Source organism: Grammomys surdaster, unplaced genomic scaffold, assembly GCF_004785775.1.
Source record: "Grammomys surdaster isolate TR1022 unplaced genomic scaffold, NIH_TR_1.0 275, whole genome shotgun sequence".
NCBI classification, from domain to species: domain Eukaryota; kingdom Metazoa; phylum Chordata; class Mammalia; order Rodentia; family Muridae; genus Grammomys; species Grammomys surdaster.
In genome coordinates, this window is record NW_021604716.1 from 2434469 (window position 1) to 2447213 (window position 12745).

Sequence of the window (12745 nt, forward strand, 5' to 3'; positions counted from 1 at the left end):
GAGAGAGAGAGAGAGAGAGAGAGAGAGAGAGAGAGAGAGAGAGAGAGCTGAAGACACGAACACATCTTATATACACACGTACACACATACATATCCACATATAAATATACATGCACATATACTCTCTGCCACAAAACAAAACAGAGATGGTATTTACATCCTGAAATAAACACAAAGATGAACAGTAGTAGTCCATAGTATATGAAACTGACATTAAATAAAACTTTCCTTGTGTATGTGTAGGGGGTACACGTGTACACGTGGTGTATATGGGAGTGGGAGGGTATACAAGCACGTGCTGTGTGTATATGTGGATATTAGAATATTAGATCACAAACTTGGTTGTCTTTCTTCAGGATCTCTCTCTCTCTCTCTCTCTCTCTCTCTCTCTCTCTCTCTCTCTCTCTGTTTTTGTTTTCAGATAGAGTCTCTCACTATGACCTGGAGCTTGTTAATTTGGCTAGTCTAGAGGGCCAGCAAGCTCCAGGGATATGACTATTTCCATGTCCCTAGCACTGGTATTATAAGTATGAGTGTTACCCTGTTTGTTTTTCGCCATGGTTCTGGGCCCTCGTGTTTATGTAGTAAGAATGATACAGTCTGCACTATTTCCAGGCCCTGAAACTAGGATTTCAATGTCCATACATGAAGTTCTATGGGAAGACAGCTATACACAATCACCTATGTATCTATGGCTACATAGTTCTATAGGGGCAAGATGAGCAGCAGCAAAAGGGAGCATATTTCCACTGGAGAGTAAGATGTAAGTTGCTAACCTGTGACCCAGATCATGGACAAGAAAAGAAGCATTGGCACCACCAGTAGGCTTGTTAGAAATACAGAAGTCTCGGGCAGCACCTCCCAAACCCTACTTAGGCTGATGACAGAATCTATACCTTAACCACATTCCTGGTGATCTGTCTACATAGGACCGTTTTGGAAGCAGCGTGGTTCTAGAGGAGGTAAGCCAACGTCTTCCTAATGGTGGCTTGCCTGTAGGATAACCCCTTCTGCAGTTAGCAGGGATCCTCATTAGCAACTCAGGAAACAAAAGACTCCAGAGTTGAGTGCTTGCCCAGGGTTATACACTTCAGAAGAATATGAGCTAGGACGTCACCTCTCAGATCCATTACACACCTGGAAGTGTCAGTCATTAGGCTGTGCAAAGTGAAGGGAACGCCAAACCCCATGCATGTAATGTGAAAGGGGGGCATCAACCTGGTGGCCAAAAGATTTAAAAACAACAGGGGACAGACTTATAGTAAGAGGATAAGAAGATCAGGTGTCCCAGGGTCTTCCTGGCCTCCCACAGTCTTAAATGGCTAGAGCTGAGTTGTAGCTGTCCTCTCTGCTGGCATGGCCTTTGCCTCTAGGTTACCAACATCCCTCCCTAGATTTCTTGATTCACTGTGGAATTCCTGGTCCCTTTGGCCATCTGAGATTGTATCCTCTGGTCTAAAATTATGGCCATGGAGAACAGTACATGAGTCACCTGCCAGTGATGCAGGCTATGGCAGGCCTGCATTCTGCATTTTTAAGAGGCTCCCAGTGTTGTTACTGCTGCTGCTGCTGCTGCTGCTGCTGGTGGGGGTGGTGGTGGGGGTGGGGGTGGGAGTGGTCTTCCTATGAGGCACACTTGATTGCCAGGGCTGTGGAGGAGCTTGGATCTGCCTGACTCCAGAGTCAGACCTTCTTGAACTATCACCAAGTACATCCTAACAGATGCCAACACTGCTGTCCCTTGTCTTGGTGGTGTTTGGGAACCTCAGACCCTACCCATTAGCTTCCAGTGGAATCTTTGTATACACACCACACCACCATGTTCAAGCACCATGCTGTGTAAAAGGCTGGGTAGCATTCATCATCTCAACACTGATCTCCCTTGCTTTTCAGGACTCACCATGGAAGGGGTGTTGGTGGGATAACTCTTAGGGCCAAGGCTAGAAGTCAGGTGACACACAGAATCTTCCATTACTGCCTCAATCCAGGCTTAGTGGCATCTGAGAGTGAGCACGTGTTTCTCCCAATCCCAAACATGCATGTATATACTCCCAAACACAACAGACCCACATTATATCTTATAGCTTCCTGGCCTTCCTGGACAAACGAAACTGCCAGCTTTCCCAAACTCCAGCTATTTCCAAGAAGCCAGAGTTGTGACTAGTTTCCCTTCCAGGAAGCTCGCTGTGCAGCTGTCTGTGCTGAGACGCCAGGAAGGCAGGTGGATGTCTGAGGACATCATTGCTCCTGAGGGCTGCACTCTTCCTGAGAAGTTGTCTAGGAAAGGGCTCAACAGACACCAGGCTGTGTTCTGTATGGGCTGCTAGAAGCTGACCTCCATGAGCATTGGCACCAGAACACAAGGAAGCAACATGAGCATGTCGTATGCAGCTTTTTGAGACTTTGAACTTCTTGGTTTTTAGTTTATCTCACCTGTAAAATAGGTTTTGTAGCAATATCTGCCTTAAGAAACTGCCCATTTCTATTCTATTGTATTTGACTCTATTCCATTCTATTCTTTGTGTCTCTGTGTCTGTCTGTCTGTCTGTCTGTCTCTGTGTGTGGTATGCACATGCATTTACATGTATGTGAAGGCTGGAGGTCAGCCTTGGGTGTTGTACCTCAGGAGCCTTTCACCTTGTCTTCCAAGACGGGGTCTCTCATCAGGCTGGATCCAGTAGATTCAGCTAGTCTGACAGGTATGTGAGCTTCAGGGATCTGCCTGTCTCTGTCTCCCTGACACTGAAAGGATAAACGCATGCCCCCACCTCCGGCTTTAACAAAACAAAACAAAACCCAAAACATAGATTCTTGGCCCTTGTGTTTTTAAGACCAGTATCCTTCCAAGGTCTGAGGTTGCCCCCCCCCCCCACCAGCTTGTAGCCTATAATTTCTCTGTTATCTGTGACTGTCCATGGTGAGGAGAGTGGGAGCTAGCCCTCACGCTGAACTCTCTCTGAGGGCCCCCGAAAGAAAGGCTTCTGTGTGCTTTTGTTACACACAGTGTCAGGATGGGCTAGCAAACACTGCCAGGAAAGTAGAAAAGAAACAGAAATCTTAACTGCTCCAAGACGGTTTCTGGTTTTCTTTTAAAGATACCATGCATTCCCTGGAGAGTCTCTGTGTCAACATCTACAAGAATTGGCTGTTTATACTTATTCCTCCCATAGGAGGCTGCTGATAGGCCTCGTGCCCGTGACAAGTGGGCTGGAAGGTGGTGGGACATACACCCTTTTGAAACCTAGGCTTGGAAGCCACTGGTCTATTCTTCATTCTCTGGAGATGAATCTTGTTGGCCTGGCATGAGGTCAGTAGCCCAGAAAACAATTCCCATTCTTCCATGAAAGGCCAGTGTTCCTCTAAAAGGTACTGCATGCTCCTCAGTGGGGTTTGTGAAACCTCTTAAACATCCCATATCTTGGGAAGACTTGATTCTATCACAGTGTTCTTTATGGTCTCTGATATCACAGATGAATTAATCCATCTGTTACAATCATGCTGTGCTCTGCTCAAAGCATTTCCATACGGTGGGAAACGGCGGTCTTTGAGCTATACCTTGCTTTAGAGATTCCACTGTGGTAAGAGACCCCATGTCCTAAGTGGGACAACATTCTATCCTTTAAGTTCCATATTCTTTGTACAGTCTTTCATCGTGCTCCATGTAAAAGTATTGTATATTTATTGACTTTTGAGATAGTGTCTCATTGGGCAGCTCAGGCTAGCCTTGAACTCATGACCCTACAGGCTTAGCCTCCTGTATACTGGGATTATAGTGTCATTACCCCTGGCTTTACCCTTATTTACACAGGAGATGGTCTGCCCAATTTTTTGAGGCCAGGGATTAGGCCATATTGATTCCCACTCCCAGGGTAGAATAGGCACTGGTCTGTGGGTGTGCCAGCGGAGGAGATGAGCTTGAGTGTGGGTCAGTGACTGCACCCACTGTGTCCTCAGTGGGCTCTGTGAAACACTAGGGTCAATGATACCTACCTCCTTACCAGGCGGCAAGAAGAGGGAACTGTAAGACCTGATGACCTTGATTCTGACCCTGTTTTGTGTTGCGTGTGTGTGTGTGTGTGTGTGTGTGTGTGTGTGTGATGAGAGCATTCGCATCTGTGTGTGTGTATGTATGGAGGCCAGATACCACTCTTTTCCTTATTTTATAGACAGGGTCTCTCACTAAACCTCAAGCTCATTGTTTTGACTAGATTGGCCTGGCTGGCAAGCCCCTGGGGTCCACCTGTCTTTGTCCCCACATCACAGTTACAAACAGGTGCCACCACATCCGGCTTTTACATGCTGGGGATCTGAACTCAGGTCTTCATTCTTACACAGCAAGCACTTTACCATACAGTCTCCCCAGTACCCTGCCTTGGATATGCTCACCTGTGACCTTGGTAAGATGTCCCCTGGGGACCTGTGCAAATCAGGGCTTAGATCTAATTCCCAGGGAGGCTTGGAGGCTCAGATGATTGTTAATGTGTTCTCACTTCTCCTTAGCTCACTACCAAAATATTCTCTGGACTATGTCGTTGAGATTGAAGTCCTGGGAAGTTCAGACATTTTCTCAAGTTTCCAGTGATGGCAGAGGCAATGGGCTCACAACTAGGAGATACTGGAGCCGGAAATCATGTCCTTCCACAGCCTTCTCCCCCACTCCATAGCCACATGCCACTCTGATGTTGGTGGCCTTATTGGGCCTCAAGTGATGGATAAGTAAAATCAAGGTCCATACACATAGAGGGAAACTGCATTTATGTTCAAATGATGGGTCCACAGGAGCAGTGCTGACTCCAGAGACGGAGAGGCTGCCAGGACAAGCCAAGGACAAGGCTTGAACCTAGGCCAAGGCTCTTTCCAGTGAACCAAGGATGTGGCAAGTGGAAGATAAAACACCATAAAGGAAGATCGTGGCCTTAAATCCTTGCTAGTGAGCTCCTGATCTGGATGACTCTGTTTAATAGGATACTGAACAGGTTAACAAAGCCATGGAATGCCTGTTCCCTTTGACACTGAGTGTTCAGAAGGGTCGTATTGTAGAATCCAAAGGTAGGAGTCTGTAAGTTGTATGTGAGTTCATGTGTGAAATACATATGGATTACCCTTATTCATAGAAGCCAGGCACTGATCCTGCAGGTCACGTCACTCACACCCTACAGGCTTCTGCTGACCACAGGACACAGATGATTCTCCTTTCTGGCAGATGCCCAGTGTCAGGAGAATCTTACGACTTCTTAACTGTTCCCCTGGGCCCTATTCCTCCACTCACTTATCTTCTCCTCCTCCCTCTCCAGCATGGAGGTCTAGGGCCGCCTCTGCCCAGCTGAAGACCAGACATTGCTGGGAAAGCTTGCTATGTGAGTCAGACGAAGGGAAGGGATCTGGGTCTGGATTGCTTGGAGCTGGATGACAGCGGCAAACTGGGACGAGTCAGAGTGCGTGAGATGCTGGGGCTGCTGGAGGCACTGCACCTGGGACCACCACGTGGTCCTCTGGAACAGACAGAACCACTCTAGGGTGCTTTAACTCTGTCATTCACTGCCTGATGCTTCTTTCAGAGGGACAACACCCTGTATGTAGCTATGTAGCAGGAAGAGTTAGGACTTCAGGTTCTCCTGCTTATTTCAGCTCAGTAAGTGGTTAATCAAAATGATAGTTTACATTTGCAGATGGACTTTGAAGGTCTCCTGCAGTAAAGTAACCTACTCCAGATTTACCTGTCACCTTCCTAAGCAGAATTGATGTGTCTATTGTGTTGTCACTATTGCCTCTGTGTTAGAGATGGGATTTAAGTGCATATAACCAGCGTTATATATAACACCCAGTCTGGGGAGCCCAGACTCAGGCCAGAGACATGGTGACATAGTCTCCATGCTTTCCCCACACTGCATCTGGGACTCAGACTCGGCTCTTTCATTGTTTCTTATTGAAAGTACCCTAGGCTATGTTCTCTACGCTAGCCTTTAATTCCTGGGCTCAGGCCATCCCTCTGCCTCAGCCTCCCCGGGAGATGCCTTGAACTTGGCTTTTAATAGTGTGATAGTGTAATCGTTTTCTCATTGCTGTGGTGAAATGACTGACATAATCCATGTCAGCAAGGAAGGGCTGATTTTGATTCACAGCGTGGAAAGTCATGGAGGTGGTGGTGGGGTGGGGCTTGACACAGCCGGCCATGGTGCATCTACAGTGAGGAAGCAGAGAGAGAGAGAGAGAGAGAGAGAGAGAGAGAGAGAGAGAGAGAGAGAGAGGGAGAGAGAGAGAGAGAGAGGAGATGGGTTCCAGTGCTCAGCTTGCTTTCTCCTGTTTATCTATCCTGGAACCTCAGTCTGAGACACGGTGCTCACATTCAGGGGGACTCTCCCCTCTCAGGGTAAACCTTTCTGGAAACACTCTCACAGACACATCTAGACCTGGATTTTTCCATGGTGACTCTAAATCCCTTCAAGGTAATAATAAGGATGAACCCACCACAGATGGCGACAGATTGTGCCATTCCTTTCAATTGACTAAAACCATACAAACTTATCAAGGAAGAGTAACACAGACACCTCTACCAGAGGTGCCATTTGTTTGTTTGTTTGTTTGTTTGTTTTTTTGAGAAAAATGTTCTACCACATTCGCCAACTAGGTATGTAGTAGGCTAAACTATGTAGCTCAGTTTAGCCTGTAACTTATAGCAACCTTCCTGCCTTAACGTCCCTGGTATGGGGATTACAGGCTGGAGCCCTCATATTTGGAACTATGAGGCCTTTGTGTGAAGTTGCTGCAAAAAAATAGCAAACTCTTTGCACCTACATATTTGCCTCTATTTTAGGTGGTCAGACATCTGACGTTAACACACTGCCTGTGTAAAGATAAGAACATCCTACTTGAGAAGCCTGGACAGTCTCCAGTGTTCTTATTGCTATAAAGTTGCTCCTTCAATAAGCCTGACCCTGACTTTTTCTCCTGCCTTGATCATCAGATGAATGTACAATCCACCAGGTTTAAGTTTGCTCGTCTGTGCTTCATGTTTTGAGAATGCTGCTTACAGCATCTCTGGTCCTCCAGGTCTAAGCTTCCTCATCTGTGCTTCATGTTTTGAGAATTCTGCTTACAGCATCTCTGGTCCTCCAGGTCTAAGCTTCCTTCTCCATGCTTCATGTTTTGAGAATGCTGCTTACAGCATCTCTGTCTTCCAGGACTACATAGAACATCCCTTTATTAGTTGTTCTTCACTCACCAATATGTCAGTGTCTTCCTTGAAGTCCTGGAATTAGAGAACAATCAGGAACTTACTGCATGCTTCTAGCTGTAGACTCTTCCTTTGTTCTGGATATCACAGATCCAGGGCTATATCCTCAGAGTTGGTTACGGTTTAAAACCTTATTTATTTTGAAATTTAACACAACTGTGGAAAAAGACACACAACACAACAGGCAAGTCTGTGGGTAGACACAAAACAAACATCCTTATAGTCATTCTTGATCATCAGGTCAAGAGTGTTGGCCACTTATGCCTCAGTTCAGTGAGCACTAGTCCTGAAGAGAACTTCCACTCTAACTTGTTTGTTTTGCAGTGCTGGAGATGATCCTGGCGAGTTGTTCATGTCAGGAAAGTATTCAACTACTAGGCTCCTGGTCTGCCCTTCTTCGGTTTCCTAAATATTTTATCACCTAAAAATATCCTAGTTAATTACAGGAACCTAAAAAACTACAGGTTTCCTTGGGGCTTTCAACTTCATGTGAATTAAATGATCAAAATCAGCATCCCTTGGTATCTGACTTAGTTTTCTTAATAGTGTGTTTGTGAGATTCATTCATACTATACATCTAATTTAGTTTCTTTGTATTGCTGAGACGTCTAGCTTGCATGAATACACTGTGGTTTTTGTCTACTGATAACAGATACATGAGTTTTGGAAGTTAACATCAAAACTACTATGAACAACTGCTTTGGTTTGTATGTGATGCATTTAGAGCAAAAGAACTCCTCTGTCTTCAGCTTAGAAGCAATAGGTTTGGTGTCCTTGCCAACACTTAGTGTTATTAATCTTTTCCATTTTAGCTACTCTGGTGACTATAAATTTTATTTTCACAATGGGTAACGCAACTGAGCCCATTTTAATCTATGCATATTTGTCATTTGCTGAGGTAAGCACTTGGCAACCTGACACTCATTTGACTCATACTGAGTTTGCAGCCAAGTGAACTCTCTGACAGCTGATGATGTTTAGTCATCTCCTGTTGACTTCAGTTTGGTTGAGGTCCTCAGAGCGGGTTCAGGCGTCCACCATTCTATTGCCAGCTAATATCCACTGAGAGCCCATTGTTCCTGCATTGAACTAGAATGTCATGTGCAAAGTTTCTCTTAATCCTTAAAACCAGCACATGACGTCAACACTACTATCATTACCTTAACTTCACAAAAGAAGAAATTATGATGGGGGAGGGTAGGTAAGGTAGCTTAACTACAGCATCGCAAGTGGTGGAGCCTAGATTCAAATGAGTACCCGTTAGCTGCTGTAATTGCTGCTTTCAAAGAGGAAAACATTGAAAACACTGTAAACACTGGATGTGCCTAATCCTGTAGAGACTTGATGCCCCAGAAAAGGGGGACTCCTGGGGATTTTACCCTCTCAGAGTCAAAAGGGAGAGAAGTTGGGGTGAAGAACTCTTGGAGGAGGAACTGAAAGTGGGGGCAACATTTGAAATTTAAATAGATACAATAATTAATTAAAAATAAAGACAGAAGACAATCTTTCACGTTGAATCTCTAATAAATTATAAGTGCTTAAAAAAGACTGTAAAAACCTGTGAATGCTCATGTCCCTTATATAAAATGGTATAGTAGCTGCACCTTCTGCATACAGCTTCTGTATACATAGCACAATATACACACCATTTATCATACTTTTAGAGAATAATGGCAAGAAAAATAGACATTTTAAGTATAGAGACAATTTCTTTTTCTTATTCATTTCAGGTCTGTTGATTGACCCCACAGCCACAGATTCACTGATATGGAGTCCTGTTTGGACTTTGAAATACTACAATATACTGGATGTTGAACTCTACAATCCCCGTAGCCTTGTCTGGTTTCCAGCCTTGTAAAATGTTCAACAGAGGGAGTAAAATCAAATTTATCCAAATGCAATGATTATTCCTTCCATTTAACAGTGATGATGTTTGGGGCTACATAGTTCTTTGTTGTGGGAGGCTGTCTTGTATATTAGGGGTATTGAGCAGCATTCTGGCTTCCTCCTGGTAGGTTCCAGAAGGGCTTCCCTGTTACCACAAGTATAACAACTGAAGTTGTTTTCAGATGTGACTCAGTGTCCTTTAGGAAGCAAATCTTCGTCTGTTTATTTAGCTTGACTTCTGGTACGCTCATGGCATGCCCCCACCCCCACCCTGTCCTGCTTTTCTTTCTATTGCTGTTATTTATGATCAATAGGAATTTAGGGAACCAAGGGTCATTTAGCTTACATGTTCCAATCACAGACCATCACATGGAAATCAGAGTAGAAACTCAAACTGAGCAGGAACCTGGAGGCAGAGGCCATGGAGGAATGCTGCTTACTGACTTTTTCCCCATGGCTTGCTCAGTTTTCTTTCTTATACCAGCCAGGACCATCCTCCTAGGGATGGCACTCCCCACATGGATCATTAATCAAGAAAATGGTCCCATGGACTTGTCTGCAGGCAGTCTGATGGAGGCAAGCACTCAAGGTTCCCTCTTCCCAGAAGACTTTAGTTTGTGTCAAGTTGACAAAACAACAACAAACAACAAACAAACAAAATACAAACACTAATCAGCACACCCACGCATGTCTAAGGACATCCTCCACCTCCACAAAACTACAGTGTTTCACTAGATTTTGATTCTTTTATCTCATGGTACTCACTCTTCTTAGTTTTAATATAAGGGAGTTTGTTCACCTCTTGTCTTGAATTTTTTTCTTCCTGGTTTATTGGGTTTCCTTAAAGCTCCAGGCACACACAGCCTTGTGCAGCTTCCCACACCTTCTTGGCAGCTTGACTTCCTCTTCTTCTTGGCACATTTGTTCTCATCATCAGCATCGAACACTATGTATTAGATTTTTTGAATCGAGAAGTCAGCTCATTCAGATGGTTTTCCCATATGGTTTGGGAGGCGAGTGGCCCATGAGGGCTCTGACCTCATGAGTGGATTAATCCATCTATTGAACTGTTGCTTTCATGTTGTATCCTGATCAAAGTGTGTCCATATTGGGTAAAACAGAGGACTTTCATGCTATGATCTGATTGAGAGATTCTACTGTTGTAGGAGACTCCATGTCCTAGGGATTAAGTTCTTTCCTTTAAGTTCCATATTCTTTATACAGTCTTTCATCGTATCCCATTTATAAATATTGTATATTTGTTTGCTTTTAATATAGAGTCTCCCTGAGCAGCTCAGGATAACCCTGTTACCTACTACCTTAGCCTCCTGTGTACTGGGACTATAGGGGTCATCACATCTGGCTTTACCCTTACTTATGTAGAAGATGGTCTCTACAACTTTTTGAGGACAGGGACTGGGTCCTATTAATCCTCACTCCCAGTGTAGAATAAGTACTGGTCTGTGTGTGCACCACAGGAGTACATGTGTGTGGACCAATGACTATGTCCACTGGGTCCTGAGCAGGCTTTGCAAAACATCAAGATCATTGATACCTCCTTACCAGGTATCTTTAGGACATGCTTTTCCTGGGAGTCTCCAGCCACCCATTTTCCTTCTTAGGAGAAGGCACAAGGACTGTGAGAGGTACATGCTGTGTTCTTTACCCTCTTAGCACGAACATGATGTCATTTGCTCAGTCAGCTTTCCCAGACTGTTCCTCGCAAATTTTCTAATTTCAAAAGTAAGGAGAAAACTCCTCTTGGGGATTACCTTAAGTTTTAGGGCTGTAACTAAGTCGTTGTGAGCCCTCTAACTTTACCAGAGCTACCCAGGATGGTGACAGTGGACAGAAGGAAAGGAACAACTTGAGAAACAAGGGCCAAGTGACAAGAACTTGGTGACCATTTGGACATGGAAGAGGCAGAGATGACGCTTACATCGCTGAGTCATTTGTGCATGTTTGCTGTGCTGGAAATGGAGGGTAAGCTGGGGCCTGGGATCTGCTAGCCAAGTATTCCACCCCCGAGATACCCCCGAGATACCCTTGCCCTTGGATTTTGGTTTTGAAATAACAGAATGACAGGTTTCTCTTGCAGAGATAGAAGTCACAGAAGAGGAGGAAGATGAAGAGAAGGTAGGGAGATAACAGACATTGTTTGAAACGTTTCCATGGAGACAACGGAGCAAAATATAGGAGGTAATTGGAGATAGGAACGTGACTGCATATATAGGAAATATGACTCAGGAGGCTGTTGAGATGAGGGTGGCAGCTGAAGCCGAGGGAGTTAGTGAGAGACAACGGTGTGTTTATGGAGTGGCCATTATCAGGGATGGCACAGGAGACTTTATCCTTGAAAGAGATGAATAAATAATCAGTGAAACTGAAGAAGAAAGCCAGGAGAAGAACTTGAATCAGAGGCCACTAGAGGAAAATCCTAGGATAGAAGGAATGCCCAGAAAGCTTAAGTGATGCAGAGACATCAGTTCTGGTCAGAAGAATGCCCTCTCAATTAGCATGAAAGCCACTGGGAACCACAGGGAAATCACTTTCACCCAGAGAAAGAGGAGGAGGAAGAGGAGGAGGAAGAGGAGGAGGAAGAGGAGGAGGAAGAAGAGAAAGATGAAGAGGAGATGAGGAAGAGGAAGATGAGGAGGAAGAGGAAGAAGAAGAGGAGGAAGAGGAGAAGGAGGAAAAAGAGGAAGAGATGGAGGAAGAAGAAGAGAAAAAGAAGGATAAAGAAGAGAAGAGGAGAGGAAAGATCATGATGAGGATGAAGCTACAGCCAGATTGTGGATGTGGAGGAGGAAGTGGGGAAAGAGGGAATAGGTTTCTAGAGAGGGTTTCTAGAGGAGCCCCATCTGTTCATCAGGCCCCATCCCAGGCCCCGGAATACAGTAATGGGAAAAGAGGCAAAAGTTCCTATTTTTATCCTGTTCTAAGGAGTCTTAAATATTATGGTTTAGATATTAAATATTCTCCCCCACTCAGGAGATGAAGGTTTGGTCCCCACTGTAGCAATCTAGAAGCAGAGGCTTGGGGGTGTGTGTTGTGACTGAACTAGAAGGGCTCAAATCTCATCAATGGACTCATGGCATAATGGATTTCCAGGGGAGTGGCTTGCTATACACTCTATCAATTTCTCCTCTCTCTCACCCCTTCTCGGCTGCCACGATATGAACAGTTTTGATTCACCACACCCTCTCTGCCATAATGCACTGTGCCAGCATAGGCCCCCAAACGGGCCAGACGACCGTGATTCAAAATTTCTGAAACAGTCCAAAACAGACAGACAGACAGACAGACAGACAGACAGACAGACAACCTTTCTAGAAGCTGATTTTCTTACACATTTTGTCACAGAGACAGAAGGCTGGTTCATACAGAAAGACTCATTTTTAGAGGCTGTTATTAGAATTATTATCTAATGGGTGAAAAAGCCTAAAGATGCTGGTTTAGAATGCACCCCACCCTGCCCTGCCTGATGCTGAACCTTTGACTTTTTCCGTATCCACCTGAATGGGAGGAATACAAACTGGAAGAGAACGTGGGGCAGCCTGGCAAGTGGAGAAGAAGATAGGCCTGAAGAGCAGGACTGTACAGCTGTCTGAGCTGGCCAAGGCA

At 44.9% G+C, this 12745-nt stretch overlaps 1 protein-coding gene across 1 annotated transcript in view; it reads right to left on the reverse strand.

The window, feature by feature from the left end:
• Positions 1-12745, reverse strand: part of Syn3 (synapsin III) — a 416223-nt gene that overhangs the window by 56296 nt on the left and 347182 nt on the right. The window lies entirely within an intron of this gene.